This window comes from Cherax quadricarinatus, chromosome 90 (genome assembly GCF_038502225.1).
Source record: "Cherax quadricarinatus isolate ZL_2023a chromosome 90, ASM3850222v1, whole genome shotgun sequence".
In the NCBI taxonomy this organism is placed as follows: Eukaryota; Metazoa; Arthropoda; class Malacostraca; order Decapoda; family Parastacidae; genus Cherax; species Cherax quadricarinatus.
Window position 1 is genome coordinate 4,473,968 of NC_091381.1, and position 20,446 is coordinate 4,494,413.

At 42.6% G+C, this 20,446-nt stretch overlaps 1 long non-coding RNA gene across 1 annotated transcript in view; it reads right to left on the bottom strand.

Moving 5' to 3' along the window:
* Positions 1-14,470, bottom strand: part of LOC128693327 (uncharacterized) — a 99,926-nt gene extending 85,456 nt beyond the window's left edge. Inside the window, exons 1-2 of the long non-coding RNA XR_008407705.2 lie at positions 14,361-14,470; positions 11,923-12,068 (exon numbers count right to left, since the gene is read on the bottom strand). This is a non-coding gene — a long non-coding RNA (uncharacterized lncRNA). The remainder of the gene's footprint in view (positions 1-11,922; positions 12,069-14,360) is intronic.
* Positions 14,471-20,446: the final 5,976 nt, after the last annotated feature.

Genomic DNA, 20,446 nt, shown 5'->3' on the forward strand with positions numbered 1-20,446 from the left:
CATATTTAAGAACATCACTTAATGCACGTTTCCTAAATTCTCGTGCCTCTTAATGTGTGTTCAAGAATATCTTTGACACTGTTATCATATAACGTATCTCCGTAGGTATAGGTGATTTCAGCGTTCATCCTGGTGTGTTGACGTTTGTTGCTATGTGTCCTTGAGACCTCGAAGCTATTTCAGAGCGTTCATGCGTGATATAAACAGTCAGTACGTGCCTCTTGATCATAGAACTCCCCTGGGCATAAGCGTCTTATAACGTGTGTTTGAGGTGTGTTGGCTGTCTTGGTGATGTTGTCCATGTAGGGTTCCGGGGCTTCTTGGCTATAATAGCGCATGTCTGGCTTCTGTTATCAGTCACTGCATTTTTTGAATCTCAATGTATTACGCAAGGTGTGTAAAATCGATATATGAATAAATTAAACACTTGTGCAATGTATGGAAAACTATATTCTCTAAGGCTTCCAGTTGTACCATATGCTACGATACTTATTCTTCGAATCTCAGAGTGAATAAAGACTTTGAATCACATATCGAAGAGATAGCCTTCTTACTGTACATTTCTCCCTAAAAAAGTACCTTATGAAGTCTATCTCAGAGTGGTTTGGTAATAGAGTTGTGGATAAGTGGAACAAACTCCCGAGTACCGTCATAGAAGCTAAGACGTTGTATAGTTTTAAAATTAGGTTAGATAAATACAAGAGTGGGGGTGGGTGGGTGCGAGTTGGACCTGACTAGCTTGTGCTGCTAAGTGAATATGACCTGACTTGACTAGGTTAAGGCATTGGCTTAAGCCGGTGGGAGAACTGGACCTGCCTCGCATGGGCCAGTAGGCCTGCGGCAGTGTTCCTTCTTTCTTATGTTCTTAACAAAGTAGTATCTGGAACGAAACATCACATAAAAGTCTCGATCTCTTACGTATCTACCACATTCAGCTATTTAGTCAGCTATTTAGTTAGTGTTTATGTTTCTTATATGTTTCTTATAAGTGTTCCTGAGTCAGGGCTGATATATAGCAAAAGTTTACTATTATATTAAGCAGGAGGAAGGACAGAAATAGGAGTATTAGCAGCAGCGGTAATAGGAGGAGCAGGAGCAAGATGATAAATAGGAGGAGCAAAAAGAGAAGGAGAATGAGGAGGGAGGAGAAAGGAGAGAATGACGAAGAGAAGTAGTAATAACAGTAGTTGAAGTAGAAATAACAGTAGTAGTAGTAAAAGGAGGAGGAGGAGGAGGAGGAGGAACAGTATTAAAGGAGGAGGAGGAGGAGGAGGAGGAGGAACAGTATTAAAGGAGGAGGAGGAGGAGGAGGAGGAGGAGGAGGAACAGTATTAAAGGAGGAGGAGGAGGAGGAGGAGGAGGAACAGTATTAAAGGAGGAGGAGGAGGAGGAACAGTATTAAAGGAGGAGGAGGAGGAACAGTATTAAAGGAGGACAGTATTAAAGGAGGAGGAGGAGGAGGAGGAGGAGGAGGAACAGTATTAAAGGAGGAGGAGGAGGAACAGTATTAAAGGAGGAGGAGGAGGAACAGTATTAAAGGAGGAGGAGGAGGAACAGTATTAAAGGAGGAGGAGGAGGAACAGTATTAAAGGAGGAGGAGGAGGAGGAGGAACAGTATTAAAGGAGGAGGAGGAGGAACAGTATTAAAGGAGGAGGAGGAGGAGGAGGAGGAACAGTATTAAAGGAGGAGGAGGAGGAACAGTATTAAAGGAGGAGGAGGAGGAACAGTATTAAAGGAGAAGGAGGAGGAGGAACAGTATTAAAGGAGGAGGAGGAGGAGGAACAGTATTAAAGGAGGAGGAGGAGGAACAGTATTAAAGGAGGAGGAGGAGGAACAGTATTAAAGGAGGAGGAGGAGGAACAGTATTAAAGGAGGAGGAGGAGAAACAGTATTAAAGGAGAAGGAGGAGGAGGAACAGTATTAAAGGAGAAGGAGGAGGAGGAACAGTATTAAAGGAGGAGGAGGAGGAACAGTATTAAAGGAGGAGGAGGAGGAGGAACAGTATTAAAGGAGGAGGAGGAGGAGAAGGAGGAGGAACAGTATTAAAGGAGGAGGAGGAGGAACAGTATTAAAGGAGGAGGAGGAGGAGGAACAGTATTAAAGGAGGAGGAGGAGGAGGAACAGTATTAAAGGAGGAGGAGGAGGAGGAGGAGGAACAGTATTAAAGGAGGAGGAGGAGGAGGAGGATGAACAGTATTAAAGGAGGAGGAGGAGGAACAGTATTAAAGGAGGAGGAGGAGGAACAGTATTAAAGGAGGAGGAGGAGGAACAGTATTAAAGGAGGAGGAGGATGAACAGTATTAAAGGAGGAGGAGGAGGATGAACAGTATTAAAGGAGGAGGAGGAGGAACAGTATTAAAGGAGGAGGAGGAACAGTATTAAAGGAGGAGGAGGAGGAACAGTATTAAAGGAGGAGGAGGAGGAACAGTATTAAAGGAGGAGGAGGAGGAACAGTATTAAAGGAGGAGGAGGAGGAACAGTATTAAAGGAGGAGGAGGAGGATGAACAGTATTAAAGGAGGAGGAGGAGGAACAGTATTAAAGGAGGAGGAGGAGGATGAACAGTATTAAAGGAGGAGGAGGAGGAACAGTATTAAAGGAGGAGGAGGAGGATGAACAGTATTAAAGGAGGAGGAGGATGAACAGTATTAAAGGAGGAGGAGGAGGATGAACAGTATTAAAGGAGCAGGAGGAGGAACAGTATTAAAGGAGGAGGAGGAGGAACAGTATTAAAGGAGGAGGAGGAGGAACAGTATTAAAGGAGGAGGAGGAGGAGGAGGAGGAGGAGGAAGAGTATTAAAGGAGGAGGAGGATGAACAGTATTAAAGGAGGAGGAGGATGAACAGTATTAAAGGAGGAGGAGGATGAACAGTATTAAAGGAGGAGGAGGAGGAACAGTATTAAAGGAGGAGGAGGAGGAGGAGGATGAACAGTATTAAAGGAGGAGGAGGAGGAACAGTATTAAAGGAGGAGGAGGAGGAACAGTATTAAAGGAGGAGGAGGAGGAACAGTATTAAAGGAGGAGGAGGATGAACAGTATTAAAGGAGGAGGAGGATGAACAGTATTAAAGGAGGAGGAGGAGGAACAGTATTAAAGGAGGAGGAGGAGGAACAGTATTAAAGGAGGAGGAGGAGGAGGAGGAGGAGGAGGAGGAGGAGGAACAGTATTAAAGGAGGAGGAGGAACAGTATTAAAGGAGGAGGAGGAACAGTATTAAAGGAGGAGGAGGAACAGTATTAAAGGAGGAGGAGGAGGAACAGTATTAAAGGAGGAGGAGGAGGAGGAACAGTATTAAAGGAGGAGGAGGAGGAGGAACAGTATTAAAGGAGGAGGAGGAGGAACAGTATTAAAGGAGGAGGAGGAGGAACAGTATTAAAGGAGGAGGAGGAGGAACAGTATTAAAGGAGGAGGAGGAGGAAGATAATTAATGTAGGAGGAGGAGGACGAGGATTAGGAGGAGGAGGAGGAACAGTATTAAAGGAGGAGGAGGAGTAACAGTATTAAATGAGGAGGAGGAGGATCAGTATTAAAGGAGGAGGAGGAGGAGGAGGAGGAGGAACAGTATTAAAGGAGGAGGAGGAGGAACAGTATTAAAGGAGGAGGAGGAGGAACAGTATTAAAGGAGGAGGAGGAGGAACAGTATTAAAGGAGGAGGAGGAGGAACAGTATTAAAGGAGGAGGAGGAGGAACAGTATTAAAGGAGGAGGAGGAGGAACAGTATTAAAGGAGGAGGAGGAGGAGGAGGAGGAGGAGGAACAGTATTAAAGGAGGAGGAGGAGGATGAACAGTATTAAAGGAGGAGGAGGAGGAACAGTATTAAAGGAGGAGGAGGAACAGTATTAAAGGAGGAGGAGGAGAGACAGTATTAAAGGAGGAGGAGGAGGAACAGTATTAAAGGAGGAGGAGGAGGAACAGTATTAAAGGAGGAGGAGGAGGAGGAGGAGGAGGAGGAACAGTATTAAAGGAGGAGGAGGAGGAGGAGGATGAACAGTATTAAAGGAGGAGGAGGAGGAGGAACAGTATTAAAGGAGGAGGAGGAACAGTATTAAAGGAGGAGGAGGAGGAACAGTATTAAAGGAGGAGGAGGATGAACAGTATTAAAGGAGGAGGAGGAGGAACAGTATTAAAGGAGGAGGAGGAGGAACAGTATTAAAGGAGGAGGAGGATGAACAGTATTAAAGGAGGAGGAGGAGGAACAGTATTAAAGGAGGAGGAGGAGGAGGAGGAGGAACAGTATTAAAGGAGGAGGAGGAGGAGGAACAGTATTAAAGGAGGAGGAGGAGGAACAGTATTAAAGGAGGAGGAGGAGGAACAGTATTAAAGGAGGAGGAGGAGGAACAGTATTAAAGGAGGAGGAGGAGGAACAGTATTAAAGGAGGAGGAGGAGGAACAGTATTAAAGGAGGAGGAGGATGAACAGTATTAAAGGAGGAGGAGGAGGAACAGTATTAAAGGAGGAGGAGGAGGAACAGTATTAAAGGAGGAGGAGGAGGAGGAGGATGAACAGTATTAAAGGAGGAGGAGGAGGAGGAACAGTATTAAAGGAGGAGGAGGAGGAACAGTATTAAAGGAGGAGGAGGAGGAACAGTATTAAAGGAGGAGGAGGAGGAACAGTATTAAAGGAGGAGGAGGATGAACAGTATTAAAGGAGGAGGAGGAGGAACAGTATTAAAGGAGGAGGAGGAGGAACAGTATTAAAGGAGGAGGAGGATGAACAGTATTAAAGGAGGAGGAGGAGGAACAGTATTAAAGGAGGAGGAGGAGGAACAGTATTAAAGGAGGAGGAGGAGGAGGAGGATGAACAGTATTAAAGGAGGAGGAGGAGGAGGAGGAGGATGAACAGTATTAAAGGAGGAGGAGGAGGAGGAGGAGGAGGAACAGTATTAAAGGAGGAGGAGGAGGAGGAACAGTATTAAAGGAGGAGGAGGAGGAGGAGGAGGAGGAACAGTATTAAAGGAGGAGGAGGAGGAACAGTATTAAAGGAGGAGGAGGAGGAACAGTATTAAAGGAGGAGGAGGAGGAACAGTATTAAAGGAGGAGGAGGAGGAACAGTATTAAAGGAGGAGGAGGATGAACAGTATTAAAGGAGGAGGAGGAGGAACAGTATTAAAGGAGGAGGAGGATGAACAGTATTAAAGGAGGAGGAGGAGGAACAGTATTAAAGGAGGAGGAGGAGGAACAGTATTAAAGGAGGAGGAGGATGAACAGTATTAAAGGAGGAGGAGGAGGAACAGTATTAAAGGAGGAGGAGGATGAACAGTATTAAAGGAGGAGGAGGAGGAGGAGGAGGAGGAGGAACAGTATTAAAGGAGGAGGAGGAGGAGGAGGATGAACAGTATTAAAGGAGGAGGAGGAGGAGGAGGAGGAGGAGGAACAGTATTAAAGGAGGAGGAGGAGGAACAGTATTAAAGGAGGAGGAGGAGGAACAGTATTAAAGGAGGAGGAGGAACAGTATTAAAGGAGGAGGAGGAACAGTATTAAAGGAGGAGGAGGAGGAACAGTATTAAAGGAGGAGGAGGAGGAACAGTATTAAAGGAGGAGGAGGAGGAACAGTATTAAAGGAGGAGGAGGAGGAACAGTATTAAAGGAGGAGGAGGAGGAGGAACAGTATTAAAGGAGGAGGAGGAGGAGGAACAGTATTAAAGGAGGAGGAGGAGGAGGAACAGTATTAAAGGAGGAGGAGGAGGAACAGTATTAAAGGAGGAGGAGGAGGAACAGTATTAAAGGAGGAGGAGGAGGATGAACAGTATTAAAGGAGGAGGAGGAGGAGGAGGATGAACAGTATTAAAGGAGGAGGAGGATGAACAGTATTAAAGGAGGAGGAGGATGAACAGTATTAAAGGAGGAGGAGGAACAGTATTAAAGGAGGAGGAGGAACAGTATTAAAGGAGGAGGAGGAGGAACAGTATTAAAGGAGGAGGAGGAGGAACAGTATTAAAGGAGGAGGAGGAACAGTATTAAAGGAGGAGGAGGAGAAACAGTATTAAAGGAGGAGGAGGAACAGTATTAAAGGAGGAGGAGGAACAGTATTAAAGGAGGAGGAGGAGGAACAGTATTAAAGGAGGAGGAGGAACAGTATTAAAGGAGGAGGAGGAGGAACAGTATTAAAGGAGGAGGAGGAGGAACAGTATTAAAGGAGGAGGAGGAGGAACAGTATTAAAGGAGGAGGAGGAACAGTATTAAAGGAGGAGGAGGAGGAACAGTATTAAAGGAGGAGGAGGAGGAACAGTATTAAAGGAGGAGGAGGAGGAACAGTATTAAAGGAGGAGGAGGAGGAACAGTATTAAAGGAGGAGGAGGAGGATGAACAGTATTAAAGGAACAGTATTAAAGGAGGAGGAGGAGGAACAGTATTAAAGGAGGAGGAGGAGGAACAGTATTAAAGGAGGAGGAGGAGGAACAGTATTAAAGGAGGAGGAGGAGGAACAGTATTAAAGGAGGAGGAGGAGGAACAGTATTAAAGGAGGAGGAGGAGGATGAACAGTATTAAAGGAGGAGGAGGATGAACAGTATTAAAGGAGGAGGAGGAGGATGAACAGTATTAAAGGAGGAGGAGGATGAACAGTATTAAAGGAGGAGGAGGATGAACAGTATTAAAGGAGGAGGAGGAGGAACAGTATTAAAGGAGGAGGAGGAGGAGGAGGAGGATGAACAGTATTAAAGGAGGAGGAGGAGGAACAGTATTAAAGGAGGAGGAGGAGGATGAACAGTATTAAAGGAGGAGGAGGAGGATGAACAGTATTAAAGGAGGAGGAGGAGGATGAACAGTATTAAAGGAGGAGGAGGATGAACAGTATTAAAGGAGGAGGAGGAGGAACAGTATTAAAGGAGGAGGAGGAGGAACAGTATTAAAGGAGGAGGAGGAGGAGGAGGAGGAACAGTATTAAAGGAGGAGGAGGATGAACAGTATTAAAGGAGGAGGAGGAGGAACAGTATTAAAGGAGGAGGAGGAGGAACAGTATTAAAGGAGGAGGAGGAGGAACAGTATTAAAGGAGGAGGAGGAGGAACAGTATTAAAGGAGGAGGAGGAGGAGGAGGAGGAACAGTATTAAAGGAGGAGGAGGAGGAGGATGAACAGTATTAAAGGAGGAGGAGGAGGAACAGTATTAAAGGAGGAGGAGGAGGAACAGTATTAAAGGAGGAGGAGGAGGAGGAGGAACAGTATTAAAGGAGGAGGAGGAGGAGGAACAGTATTAAAGGAGGAGGAGGAGGAGGAGGAGGAACAGTATTAAAGGAGGAGGAGGAGGAACAGTATTAAAGGAGAAGGAGGAGGAGGAACAGTATTAAAGGAGGAGGACGAGGAGGAACAGTAGGAGGAGGAGGACAGTATTAAAGGAGGAGGAGGAGGAGTATTAAAGGATATTAAAGGAACAGTATTAAAGGAGGAGGAGGAGGAACAGTATTAAAGGAGGAGGAGGTATTAAAGGAGGAGGAGGAGAAACAGTATTAAAGGAGGAGGAGGAGGAGGAACAGTATTAAAGGAGGAGGAGGAGGAACAGTATTAAAGGAGGAGGAGGAGGAGGAACAGTATTAAAGGAGGAGGAGGAGGAACAGTATTAAAGGAGGAGGAGGAGGAACAGTATTAAAGGAGGAGGAGGAGGAGGAACAGTATTAAAGGAGGAGGAGGAGGAACAGTATTAAAGGAGGAGGAGGAGGAACAGTATTAAAGGAGGAGGAGGAGGAACAGTATTAAAGGAGGAGGAGGAGGAGGACAGTATTAAAGGAGGAGGAGGAGGAGGAACAGTATTAAAGGAGGAGGAGGAGGAACAGTATTAAAGGAGGAGGAGGAGGAGGAACAGTATTAAAGGAGGAGGAGGAGGAACAGTATTAAAGGAGGAGGAGGAGGAGGAACAGTATTAAAGGAGGAGGAGGAGGAGGAACAGTATTAAAGGAGGAGGAGGAACAGTATTAAAGGAGGAGGAGGAACAGTATTAAAGGAGGAGGAGGAGGAGGAACAGTATTAAAGGAGGAGGAGGAGGAACAGTATTAAAGGAGGAGGAGGAGGAGGAACAGTATTAAAGGAGGAGGAGGAGGAACAGTATTAAAGGAGGAGGAGGAGGAACAGTATTAAAGGAGGAGGAGGAGAAACAGTATTAAAGGAGGAGGAGGAGGAGGAACAGTATTAAAGGAGGAGGAGGAGGAACAGTATTAAAGGAGGAGGAGGAGAAACAGTATTAAAGGAGGAGGAGGAGGAGGAACAGTATTAAAGGAGGAGGAGGAGAAACAGTATTAAAGGAGGAGGAGGAGGAGGAACAGTATTAAAGGAGGAGGAGGAGGAACAGTATTAAAGGAGGAGGAGGAGAAACAGTATTAAAGGAGGAGGAGGAGGAGGAACAGTATTAAAGGAGGAGGAGGAAACAGTATTAAAGGAGGAGAGAGGAACAGTATTAAAGAGGAGGAGGACAGTATTAAAGGAGGAGGAGGAGGAGGAACAGTATTAAAGGAGGAGGAGGAGAAACAGTATTAAAGGAGGAGGAGGAGGAGGAACAGTATTAAAGGAGGAGGAGGAGAAACAGTATTAAAGGAGGAGGAGGAGGAACAGTATTAAAGGAGGAGGAGGAGGAGGAACAGTATTAAAGGAGGAGGAGGAACAGTATTAAAGGAGGAGGAGGAGGAGGAACAGTATTAAAGGAGGAGGAGGAGGAGGAACAGTATTAAAGGAGGAGGAGGAGGAGAAACAGTATTAAAGGAGGAGGAGGAGGAGGAGGAACAGTATTAAAGGAGGAGGAGGAGGACCAGTATTAAAGGAGGAGGAGGAGGAACAGTATTAAAGGAGGAGGAGGAGGAACAGTATTAAAGGAGGAGGAGGAGAAACAGTATTAAAGGAGGAGGAGGAGGAGGAACAGTATTAAAGGAGGAGGAGGAGAAACAGTATTAAAGGAGGAGGAGGAGGAACAGTATTAAAGGAGGAGGAGGAACAGTATTAAAGGAGGAGGAGGAACAGTATTAAAGGAGGAGGAGGAGGAGGAACAGTATTAAAGGAGGAGGAGGAACAGTATTAAAGGAGGAGGAGGAGGAGGAACAGTATTAAAGGAGGAGGAGGAACAGTATTAAAGGAGGAGGAGGAGAAACAGTATTAAAGGAGGAGGAGGAGGAGGAACAGTATTAAAGGAGGAGGAGGAGGAGGAACAGTATTAAAGGAGGAGGAGGAGGAACAGTATTAAAGGAGGAGGAGGAGGAGGAACAGTATTAAAGGAGGAGGAGGAACAGTATTAAAGGAGGAGGAGGAACAGTATTAAAGAGGAACAGTATTAAAGGAGGAGGAGGAGGAACAGTATTAAAGGAGGAGGAGGAGGAACAGTATTAAAGGAGGAGGAGGAGGAGGAACAGTATTAAAGGAGGAGGAGGAACAGTATTAAAGGAGGAGGAGGAGGAGGAACAGTATTAAAGGAGGAGGAGGAGGAACAGTATTAAAGGAGGAGGAGGAGAAACAGTATTAAAGGAGGAGGAGGAGGAACAGTATTAAAGGAGGAGGAGGAGGAACAGTAGTAAAGGAGGAGGAGGAAACAGTATTAAAGGAGGAGGAGGAGGAAACAGTATTAAAGGAGGAGGAGGAGGAACAGTATTAAAGGAGGAGGAGGAGGAACAGTATTAAAGGAGGAGGAGGAGGAGGAACAGTATTAAAGGAGGAGGAGGAGGAACAGTATTAAAGGAGAAGGAGGAGGAGGAACAGTATTAAAGGAGGAGGAGGAGGAACAGTATTAAAGGAGAAGGAGGAGGAGGAACAGTATTAAAGGAGGAGGAGGAGGAGGAACAGTATTAAAGGAGGAGGAGGAGGAACAGTATTAAAGGAGGAGGAGGAGGAGGAACAGTATTAAAGGAGGAGGAGGAGGAGGACAGTATTAAAGGAGGAGGAGGAGGAAACAGTATTAAAGGAGGAGGAGGAGGAACAGTATTAAAGGAGGAGGAGGAGGAACAGTATTAAAGGAGGAGGAGGAGGAACAGTATTAAAGGAGGAGGAGGAGGAACAGTATTAAAGGAGGAGGAGGAGGAGGAACAGTATTAAAGGAGGAGGAGGAGGAACAGTATTAAAGGAGGAGGAGGAGGAACAGTATTAAAGGAGGAGGAGGAGGAACAGTATTAAAGGAGGAGGAGGAGGAACAGTATTAAAGGAGGAGGAGGAGGAGGAACAGTATTAAAGGAGGAGGAGGAGGAACAGTATTAAAGGAGAAGGAGGAGGAGGAACAGTATTAAAGGAGGAGGAGGAGGAACAGTATTAAAGGAGAAGGAGGAGGAGGAACAGTATTAAAGGAGGAGGACGAGGAGGACGAATAGAAAAACTAGTAGTAATAGTACTATTAGAAGTAGTAGTAGCAGTAGTAGTAATTGTATTAGTTGTAGTGTAATAATTGTAGGAGGAGAAAGAGACGAAGGAAGATGAGTAGCAGAAGAGGAGAATGACTAATGGTAGTAGTTATAGTTGTAGTAAGAGTAGTAGTCGGAGGAGGGTGAAGAGTAGTAGTAGGAGGAAGGGTAGTAGTAATAGTACTAATACAAATAGTAAGAGGAGAATTATTAGGATGAGTAGTTGTAGTAGCTGTTGCTGTAGTAGTAGTAGTATTAGTAACAATAGCAACAGTAACTGTAGTAGTAGCAGTAACAATAGCAGTAGTAATTGCAGTAGTGGTGGTAGTAGTAGGATGTGGTAATGAAGAAGAGTAGCAATAGTACGACTATTACTAGCAGTAGTAGTAGTATGACACACAGGTGTATAAATCGCAGCACCGTGTTTCATACTGTAGACGATACGAGAATCTGTACGAGGCTGTCATCCACTCAGGATGACAGCCTCGGATATAAACCAAGTTTTCCTATGGGCCACGAAAAATGATGTTCAATACAGACAAATTTCCGTTATAGGTAACTTGAAGAAATAATCGCTAAAAGGAAGTACACAACAAATTCTAACCACACAATAGAGGAAAAGCGAACGTGGAGGACTTGGGAGCGATAATTTCAGATGATCTCATCTTCAAGGACCACATCAGTGTTACTATCACGTCTGCCACGAAAATTATAGGATGGATAATGAGAACTTTCAAAACAAGGGATGCCAAGCCAATAATGATCCTCTTTAAGTTACTGATTCTCTCTAGTCGTGCCGTGACGTCTCTCTTCATATTCTTGGTTGTTACCTGTTAATCTCCAGTCAATAATGCTTTAATTTCTAAAATAGGAACTAAATTCATTAATCGGCAGATATATGATGAGACACATGTTATGGTGTTCTTATTCTGTCCTCATACATCGTCCGGAGAAAATTTGAAATATATTTTTTTTCCTTGTTTTGCAAAATCTTTAATTATGGTTTTGTAGTAAGTATATCAGGTGAATATTGTGTGTCGGTCAGGTGATATTCTCCCCTCCATAATGTCTTTATACATTAAGTTGTACACCGAGAGATGTGAAGATACATATATTAGTGTTATGAAAGCACACACACACACAAACACACACAGGGGAGACATGATAACGACATACAAGATACTGCGGGGAATAGACAAGGTGGACAGAGATAGGATGCTCCAGAGAGGGGACACAGGGACAAGGGTTCACAACTGGAAGCTGAAGACTCAGACGAGTCACAGGGACGTTAGGAAGTATTTCTTCAGTCATAGAGTTGTCAGCAAGTGGAATAGCCTAGCAAGTGAAGTAGTGGAGGCAGGAACCATACATAGTTTTAAGAAGAGGTATGACAAAGCTCAGGAAGCAGAGAGAGAGAGGATCCAGTAGCGATCAGTGAAGAGGCGGGGCCAGGAGCTGAGTCTCGACCCCTGCAACCACAATTAGGTGAGTACAATTAGGTGAGTACACACACACACACACACACACCTATAAGAGTGTCATTATGCACTGCACAAGGAGATTCCTCACTCGACTTGTAATTTCAAAACTCACTCCATATTCTGAACGTCAATACTCACAAATTTGTGTTTGACCATGGTCTTGCATTAGCCTTGCGACCGAGTGTATCTCCACAACGAGGCTAGTAACTCCAGTCCCGACCATCATATTTGCCACACTCTCTCAGCAATTAGAGGGAGATAAACTTGCAGCCTCAGCAAACCCCCTGAGAAGATGAAGTGAGGACGCAGGTGAGGTGATGTTAGTTATCAAGGTAAGGGATTTGGCCTTAAAAACTGAAAGGCACACATGGAAATTTTTCATAGCCGGGAAAAAGGCGTAAAAAATGGTGTCAAATGCATAAAAGGCTAGTAGCTCGGTAGTCTCTTCACCTTACAACCGAAAGACACGGGATCAATATCGGCCAGGTAGGGAAATGGGACAACTCTTTCTCAGTCGTTCGGTGCTGTTCACCTAGTAGTAAATAGGAGCCTGGGTGTTAGTAGACATTTGTGTGATACCACATAGGGTGGTAGTATCCCTGGGATATATATGGTTGTTCTTTAAAGTGAATATGGGTAGGATAACAACTTTAGCCTCTAATTGTATCAGCTTAAACAACATTAATAATAATCATATATATATATATATATATATATATATATATATATATATATATATATATATATATATATATATATATATATATATATTTATATATATATATAATATTCCTACAGTGTTTGGTGGCACTGAGATACTAGCATTCACGAAGTAATGTTTTTTTTTTCTACTGGCATTTAATGCACCTGGCTAATGGTATCCTGGAGAGGATTTTCAGTGCTCTTATGCGTTGTGAAGCAGTCATGCAGGCCAGCACACTTTTTTTTTTTTGTAAAATATTGATGATGCTTATTTATGGGGAGTGTATTAACTTGAGTGTGCTTGTTATGCGCTTTCCTCTGTGTCTGTAGTCATCTAGTTGGGTTTGACGGATCTAAGCCTCTGTTTAGCCCTGTTTCTTAACTTTCTGTAGACAGTCGTAAAATTTTCGTATCTTAAGGCATGATTGCGTGTGTGTGTGTGTGTGTGTGTGTGTGTGTGTGTACTAGGCCCTCTCTCTCCCCGCTCCATGAGCTTTATCAAACCTCGTCTTAAAACTGTGTATGGTTCCTGCCTCCACTACGTCATTTTCTAGGCTATTCCACTGTCTTACAACTCTATGACTGAAGAAATACTTCCTACTATCTCTCTGACTCATTTGTGTCTTCAACTTCCAATTGTGGCCTCTTGTTTCTGTGTCCCCTCCCTGGAACATCCTGTCCTTGTCCACCTTGTCTATTCCACGCAGTATTTTATATGTCGTTTATCATGTCTCCCCTGACCCTCCTGTCCTCCAGTGTGGTCAGGCCGATTTCCCTTAATCTTTCCTCATAGGACATTCCCCTTAGCTCTGGAACTAACCTTGTCGCAAACCTTTGTACTTTCTCTAGTTTCTTGACGTGCTTTATCAAGTGCGGGTTCCAAACAGGTGCTGCATACTCCAGTATGGGCCTGACATACACGGTGTACAGTGTCTTGAATGATTCCTTACTAAGGTATCGGAATGCTGTTCTCAGGTTTGCCAGGCGCCCATATGCTGCAGCAGTTATCTGATTGATGTGTGCTTCCGGAGACATGCTCGGTGTTATACTCACCCCAAGATCTTTCTCCTTGAGTGAGGTTTGCAGTCTTTGGCCACCTAGCCTATACTCTGTCTGTGGTCTTCTGTGCCCCTCCCCCAGCTTCATGACTTTGCATTTGGCAGGATTAAATTCGAGAAGCCATTTGCTGGACCAGGTGTCCAGTCTGTCCAGGTCTCTTTGAAGTCCTGCCTGGTCCTCATCAGATTTAATTCTCCTCATTAACTTCACATCATCTGCAAACAGGGACACTTCTGAGTCTAACCCTTCCGTCATTCACATATACCAAAAATAGCACTGGTCCTAGGACCGACCCCTGTGGGACCCCGCTCGTCACAGGTGCCCACTGTGATACATCATTACGTACCATGACTGTGTACCATGTGTGTGTGTGTGTGTGTGTGTGTGTGTGTGTGTGTGTGTGTGTGTGTGTGTGTGTGTGTGTTTGGAGTTGATAGCTCTGGAAAAATCATTCAAGACGTGTTTCGCAAGAAACATTAATGGTGAGGACGGCTGTCTCATGTGAAAGACTTCAAGCAAATTGAATAAACTTCTTTAACATCCCTCATCTGATGATAATCAGCTTGAGGTAACAGAAAAAAATTGAGCAAAGTCATTTAACTTAGTACACTTGAATATAGTTAATGAAATTTTAAATCAAGTCAGGTTCAGACTCTTAAATCACTTACAGTTCCATTGGCAATTTGAATAATAATTTAATTACGATAAGCAGCTTTGCGATCATCTGACGTTCATATAATACGATATGCTTGCTGCATATACTTCATGAGAATTCAGAAATTTTGTATATGCCCAAAATATACTGGTACAATTACCTTGGAGTTATAACCTCTTCAGCTCTAGCTTATCCAACATCTCAGCCCCGCTGACCCTCACCAACAGCACTGACCTAACTTGCCCTTCATCAGCACCAAGCTGGTTTGAGATTTTGGGTTAGGATATAAGCAATGTTCAGAAACAAACAGTGTCACAATTATTAATTAACGAAGAAAAACTTACACTCAGAACTATATTGTGTGATTCTTCCTTCACCGAATCACTATGTGTACTATTACAAATCTTTTAAGTATTTCGACACAAGCAAAATTAATGATATATAGTGAATACCAAAAATCAGAGAGAATCAGAGAATCAGTTGACGGTTTCACTGGCTGGAACTATTACCTCTAACGAGGTAATTGAACCAGCTTCCCTAATTTCCCTCTGACAAGTAATAACGCCACAGCACACCTAGAAGTCACCAGACAATTTAGGGCTGCATTCCACCACTAGATGGCCCTGGCTCCTCGCTCATAGCTGGCAAAGACGATTGCAAGAACTATAATTAATCTTACTTGAGGCAAATACATTTTACAAATGCATATTACCCAATCGTACTGACCTTCTTCAACAATGCTGACCTATCCCAATTATCAATCTCTTTCAGCTTTATTGACCTTTTGTCTTAAACTAATAAAAATGCGATCAAATTTATATATTGTTTCAAATAATGATGAAGCATTCTTAATTTTTTATAGGAACAGCCACAATAAAACAGTAATCGAGAGCCATTGTTTTCTCAATGACAGACGATAAATGCAGAGCATTAATACAGGCGTTACAGGAATGCAGTGTTGATGCTTGTGGATAATACAAGCGTCACGTGGCTCCTGCCCAAGCGTTTCCAGCTGCATAAAACTTTACAAGTATTAAAGTGCTTCATGCCAGCACTCTTAATGTACGCATAAATTATTTATCCAAGTACCTATAAACGACATACACGAATAAATATTTTTTTTTTCTACCGTGAATCGAAATTTTGCAGGCTTTGATTCTTGGCATGGATTATGAACCAGAGAAAGACATTCTATGCATTGTCTTGTTACTCCAGCTGTGGATGAGATGAAGGAGGAGGTGGAAGAGGAGGCTGAGGAAGAGATGGAGGAGGAGTTGGAGGAGGAGGCTGAGGTTGAGATGAAGGAGGCAGCAAGAGACAACATGGAGTAGGAGGCTGTACATGACTCAGATGGAAGAGTACGATAATTACATTTTTAAATTCAAGCACTGGATACTTTCACTGGAAATGAATTACACAAATGTTCTGTTGGAGTCTTAAGATTTACTCTGTCAGTGCTTGAGATCCACTGTGATGGATCATTGCAGAACACACTAGTGAGCCACTGTGATGGATCATCACAGAACACACTAGTGAGCCACTGTGTTGGATCATCGCAGAACACACTAGTGGGCCATTGTAATGGATCATCACGGAACACAATATTGAGCCACTATGATGGATCATCACAGAACACACTATTGAGCCACTATGGTGGATCATCACACACTAGTTAGCCACTATGATGGATCATCACAGAACACACTTGAGAATCACTGTAGCTTAGAGAATATGAAGGATCATCACTTGGAGCCATCTTGATCCTAAATTAGTCAGTGTTTACTCTTGTTTATATAAATCTTAACATCCCAAGAGAGTATAAATCAACTCTTGAAGCTGGGTTTTCATATACGCTTTTATACATGTGCATATGCTTTTTATGGCAAAGAGTATGTGTACTTGATGGATATGTGGGCCAGCGGGCCGTCAGCAGGAACAGGCTGGCCAAGGGCCACGCTTAGGAGAAAGAAACTGTCTCCAAACTCATCGAAGGTATAAGGGTATATCAAAATGTGCCTATGTGTATTTGCACATACCCACGCATATGTGTTTGCTTGTGTATGTGCATGTGCATGTGTTTGGATGTGAGTATGTGTATTCATATGTTCCTGCACGCATACCTTTCTAGCCAGCGCATATAAACAAACACTAGATAGTGTTCTAGTATCAGCCGATGCCTGGGTAGATTCAGACGATCCTCACCACATTGCCTCTGATCCCAGGATTTGGACAACGTAGGAACGTTGCACACTAGACAAAGGCAATCAGCCGAGAGAGTTATTATTACGATTTTTATTACCACGAAGAGACGCTAAACACAGACGCGTCATGCAACGCCTGGGAAATGGGAGGTTATTAAGACACCTTCCTGGTGGTGTCGGTGGTGACCTTAAGAACTATACCACAGAGTTGTACAGGAGGCAAGATTGAGTAAGGTTTCTCAGTAAACAGGACAAGTAATTCCTGAAGCCAGTCTTAGTCATATGATGACACGCAGCTGGAGCTTTTGGTCAACCAACCGAGACCTTCCACTGGCTTACCAGTATACCCGTTTTGTATGCAGGAAGTCCTCACTTAACGTCGTTTCGTTCAACGTCATTTCTTTATTACGTTAATGAGAAAAAAAAATAAATTCCCTGCGAGGAATGGAAAATATGGAAAGACTTTTAAATATCTTGATGGAGGACATACCGGCGTAACTCTCCATGTACGCTATGTCAATTTCCTTCCTTATGGCTGTTTGTATTTGGTTATTGTGATATGTAGCGTGTTTCTTTTATAATTCTGAAAAGCAGTTGATATCTAAAATATTAAAAATGTCAATAATAGAGTAAATATACGACTTTACAGCGCCCCAGTGCGACGTACTGCATATTCATGACAGCAGCAGTACTACTGCCATCCCTTCCTCTCAGCTCTTTCTCTCTGCTCTCTCTCTCAGCTCTCTCTCTCAGGTCTCCCACGCCGTAGCAACGTAACTCATGTTTATATCAACTTATGGTAAAATTGGTTTCGTTATACGTCGTTTTGCTTAAAGTCGCAGTTTCCAAGACCCTATTGAAGATACTAAGTGACGACTTCCTGTGCATACACGGAAATATATAAACCTCTCGATGTGTATCTCATGTGTCATAAATTGATTAATTAGTGTGTTAAGTTTAAAGTCTGTCGAATAGACCAGGCACATTTAAGCCGGCATATCACTTATACACTATAACTCATGGATATTTTAATCTCAAAAATGGAGACAATAAACATTCTCAGCGTGTATAACCATGCCATACACATTGATGCTGGAAGTGCAGATACAGTACATTTCAAGAGATACGTTTTTCAGAATATATATATATATATATATATATATATATATATATATATATATATGTATATAGATGAATGGTTCAGAGAACCGACATGTTGATAAATTAGACACATGTGCAACTCTTGGGTATCTTTATTGAGGAAACGCTTCGCCACACAGTGGCTTCATCAGTCCATACAAAGGAGAATCGTGAGGGACTGATTACCTCATTCTCCTCCTGCTCTTCACGATTCTCCTTTGTATGGACTGATGAAGCCACTGTGTGGCGAAACTTTTCGTCAATAAAGATACCCAAGAGTTGCACATGTGTTTTAATATATATATATATATATATATATATATATATATATATATATATATATATATATATATATATATATATATATATATATATATATATATATATATATATACCCACAGAGCTATAAACTAGGGCTACGTCGTTAAAATATTTGCCGTTACGGTGAAACCTAGTTCTTTCTTTTTCCACAAGTAAATAAAATGTGGTCAAGTAATGTGTTACACCACTTTTTGTTGGATCAAGATATCAGATTTACACTGGTGGTGGCTAATACCTTCTCGGGTGATCCCAGTTCAACAGATGCTGTGGACATGTAATGCAGAGATACTATCACCACATCGCCTTACCCAAGCTTCACGATACACGCAGACATGCAGACATTGACCGCGCACCACAATCACCAGAACAAGTAAATAAATATGAAAGTATTTTTGTTTTGGTGCTCTAATAAACCACTGTGTAAATTACTTTTAAGTTGTTTTGTTGCTCTCTGATAAACGTATGCATGGGGTATTAAATATCAATTTAATTTATCCGCTGATCTCGAAATTAGCGTTTAGCCATGCATAGCCTACTTAAATGATAATGATACCGGAATACAAAACACAAAAACATTCACCCAAAGATAAACACGCAAACACATATCTCCTGAGGCGCACATCAACCAAATAACTGCTGCAACTTATGGGTGCCTGGCAAAGCTAAGGATAGCATTCTGACACCTGGGTAAGGAATCGTTCAAGACACTGTACACCGTGTGCGTCAAGCCCGTATTGGACTATGTAGCGTCAGTTTGGAATCCACACCTGGTCAAGCACGTCACGATTCTAGGAAAAGTGCAAAGGTTTGCAATAAGACTAGACTAGTCTCCTACAAGGGAAGGTTAAGGGAAATCTACCTGACGACATTGGAGGATAGTACATAAACTTCTGAGAGGAATTGACAAGGTGGACAGAGACGGGATATTCCCGAGATGGGACACAGCAACAAGGGGTCACAATTGTAAGCTGAAGACTCAGATGAGTCACAGAGATGCTAGGAAGTATTTCTTCAGTCATAGAGATGTCAGGAAGTGGAATAGTCTGGAAAGTGATGTAGTGGAGGCAGGGAGAGAGTGGACCTAGTAGCCACCAGTGAAGAGGCGGGGCCACGAACTGTGAATCGACCCTTGCAACCACAATTATCTGAGTACAAGCAAACAACAATCAGGTCAAGTGTCTTACAGAAAAGTGCACTTGCCAAAATAGTAACAAACACATTTGAACACTTTACACAGAAGTGAGAGTAACTTACCCATCATAGCTTGGAAAAAGGAAGCTCTTCATCCTTACTATACTTATAGTATAAAATGAACAGCAATATTTGTGAGTGGTGGCCCAAAATATGTAAGGAAAATATTACGGAAAACAACTGTGAAAGAAAAAACATGTGTGATATTGGATAAAACGAAATATAAAAATATCTGCACAGTATCCTATTTTTTCCAACCTACTCAAAATATTTCAGTGATTTTACTCCAGCAACAAGAGACAGGTTAGAATGAAAGTAATTATTTCAAAGGTTTCTCTAGTCAGGCACTGGAAATATATTTGGGCTGTAACTGGTTGGTTAGTAGCCATATTTATCAAGATCATATACAACTCATCAAGATTATATACAACTCATCAAGGTCATATACAACTCATCAAGGTCATATACAATTCATCAAGATCATACACAACTCATCAATATCATATACAACTCATCAAGATCATACACAACTCATCAAGATCTTATACAACTCATCAAGGTCATATACAACTCATCAAGGTCATATACAATTCATCAAGGTCATATACAACTCATCAAGATCATACACAACTCATCAAGATCTTATACAACTCATCAAGATCATACACAACTCATCAAGATCTTATACAACTCATCAAGGTCATATACAACTCATCAAGGTCATATACAACTCATCAAGGTCATATACAACTCATCAAGATCATACACAACTCATCAAGATCTTATACAACTCATCAAGGTCATATACAACTCATCAAGGTCATATACAACTCATCAAGGTCATATACAACTCATCAAGGTCATATACAACTCATCAAGATCATACACAACTCATCAAGATCTTATACAACTCATCAAGGTCATATACAACTCATCAAGGTCATATACAACTCATCAAGGTCATATACAACTCATCAAGGTCATATACAACTCATCAAGGTCATATACAACTCATCAAGATCATACACAACTTATCTGATACAGTAAAAACACTTACACAGAGACAAGGTATTCATCATACTTGATGAATTAGACACATGTGCAGCACTTGGGTGTCTTTACCGAGGAAACGTTTCGCCACACAGTGGCTTCATCAGTCCATACAAAGAAGAATGGTGAAGATCACGAGGAGTTTGAGGTAATCAGTCCCTCAGCCTGGAGTCGATGTAATCAGTCCATCAATCTTGAAAAGAATACAGCATATGTTTAGGACTGATGAAGCCAGTGTGGCGAAACGTGTCCTCAATAAAGACACCCAAGTGTTGCACATGTGTCTAATTTATCAAGTTGTCATTTCTCTGAACCGTTTACCCGTTGATTCAAGAAGCTCCGG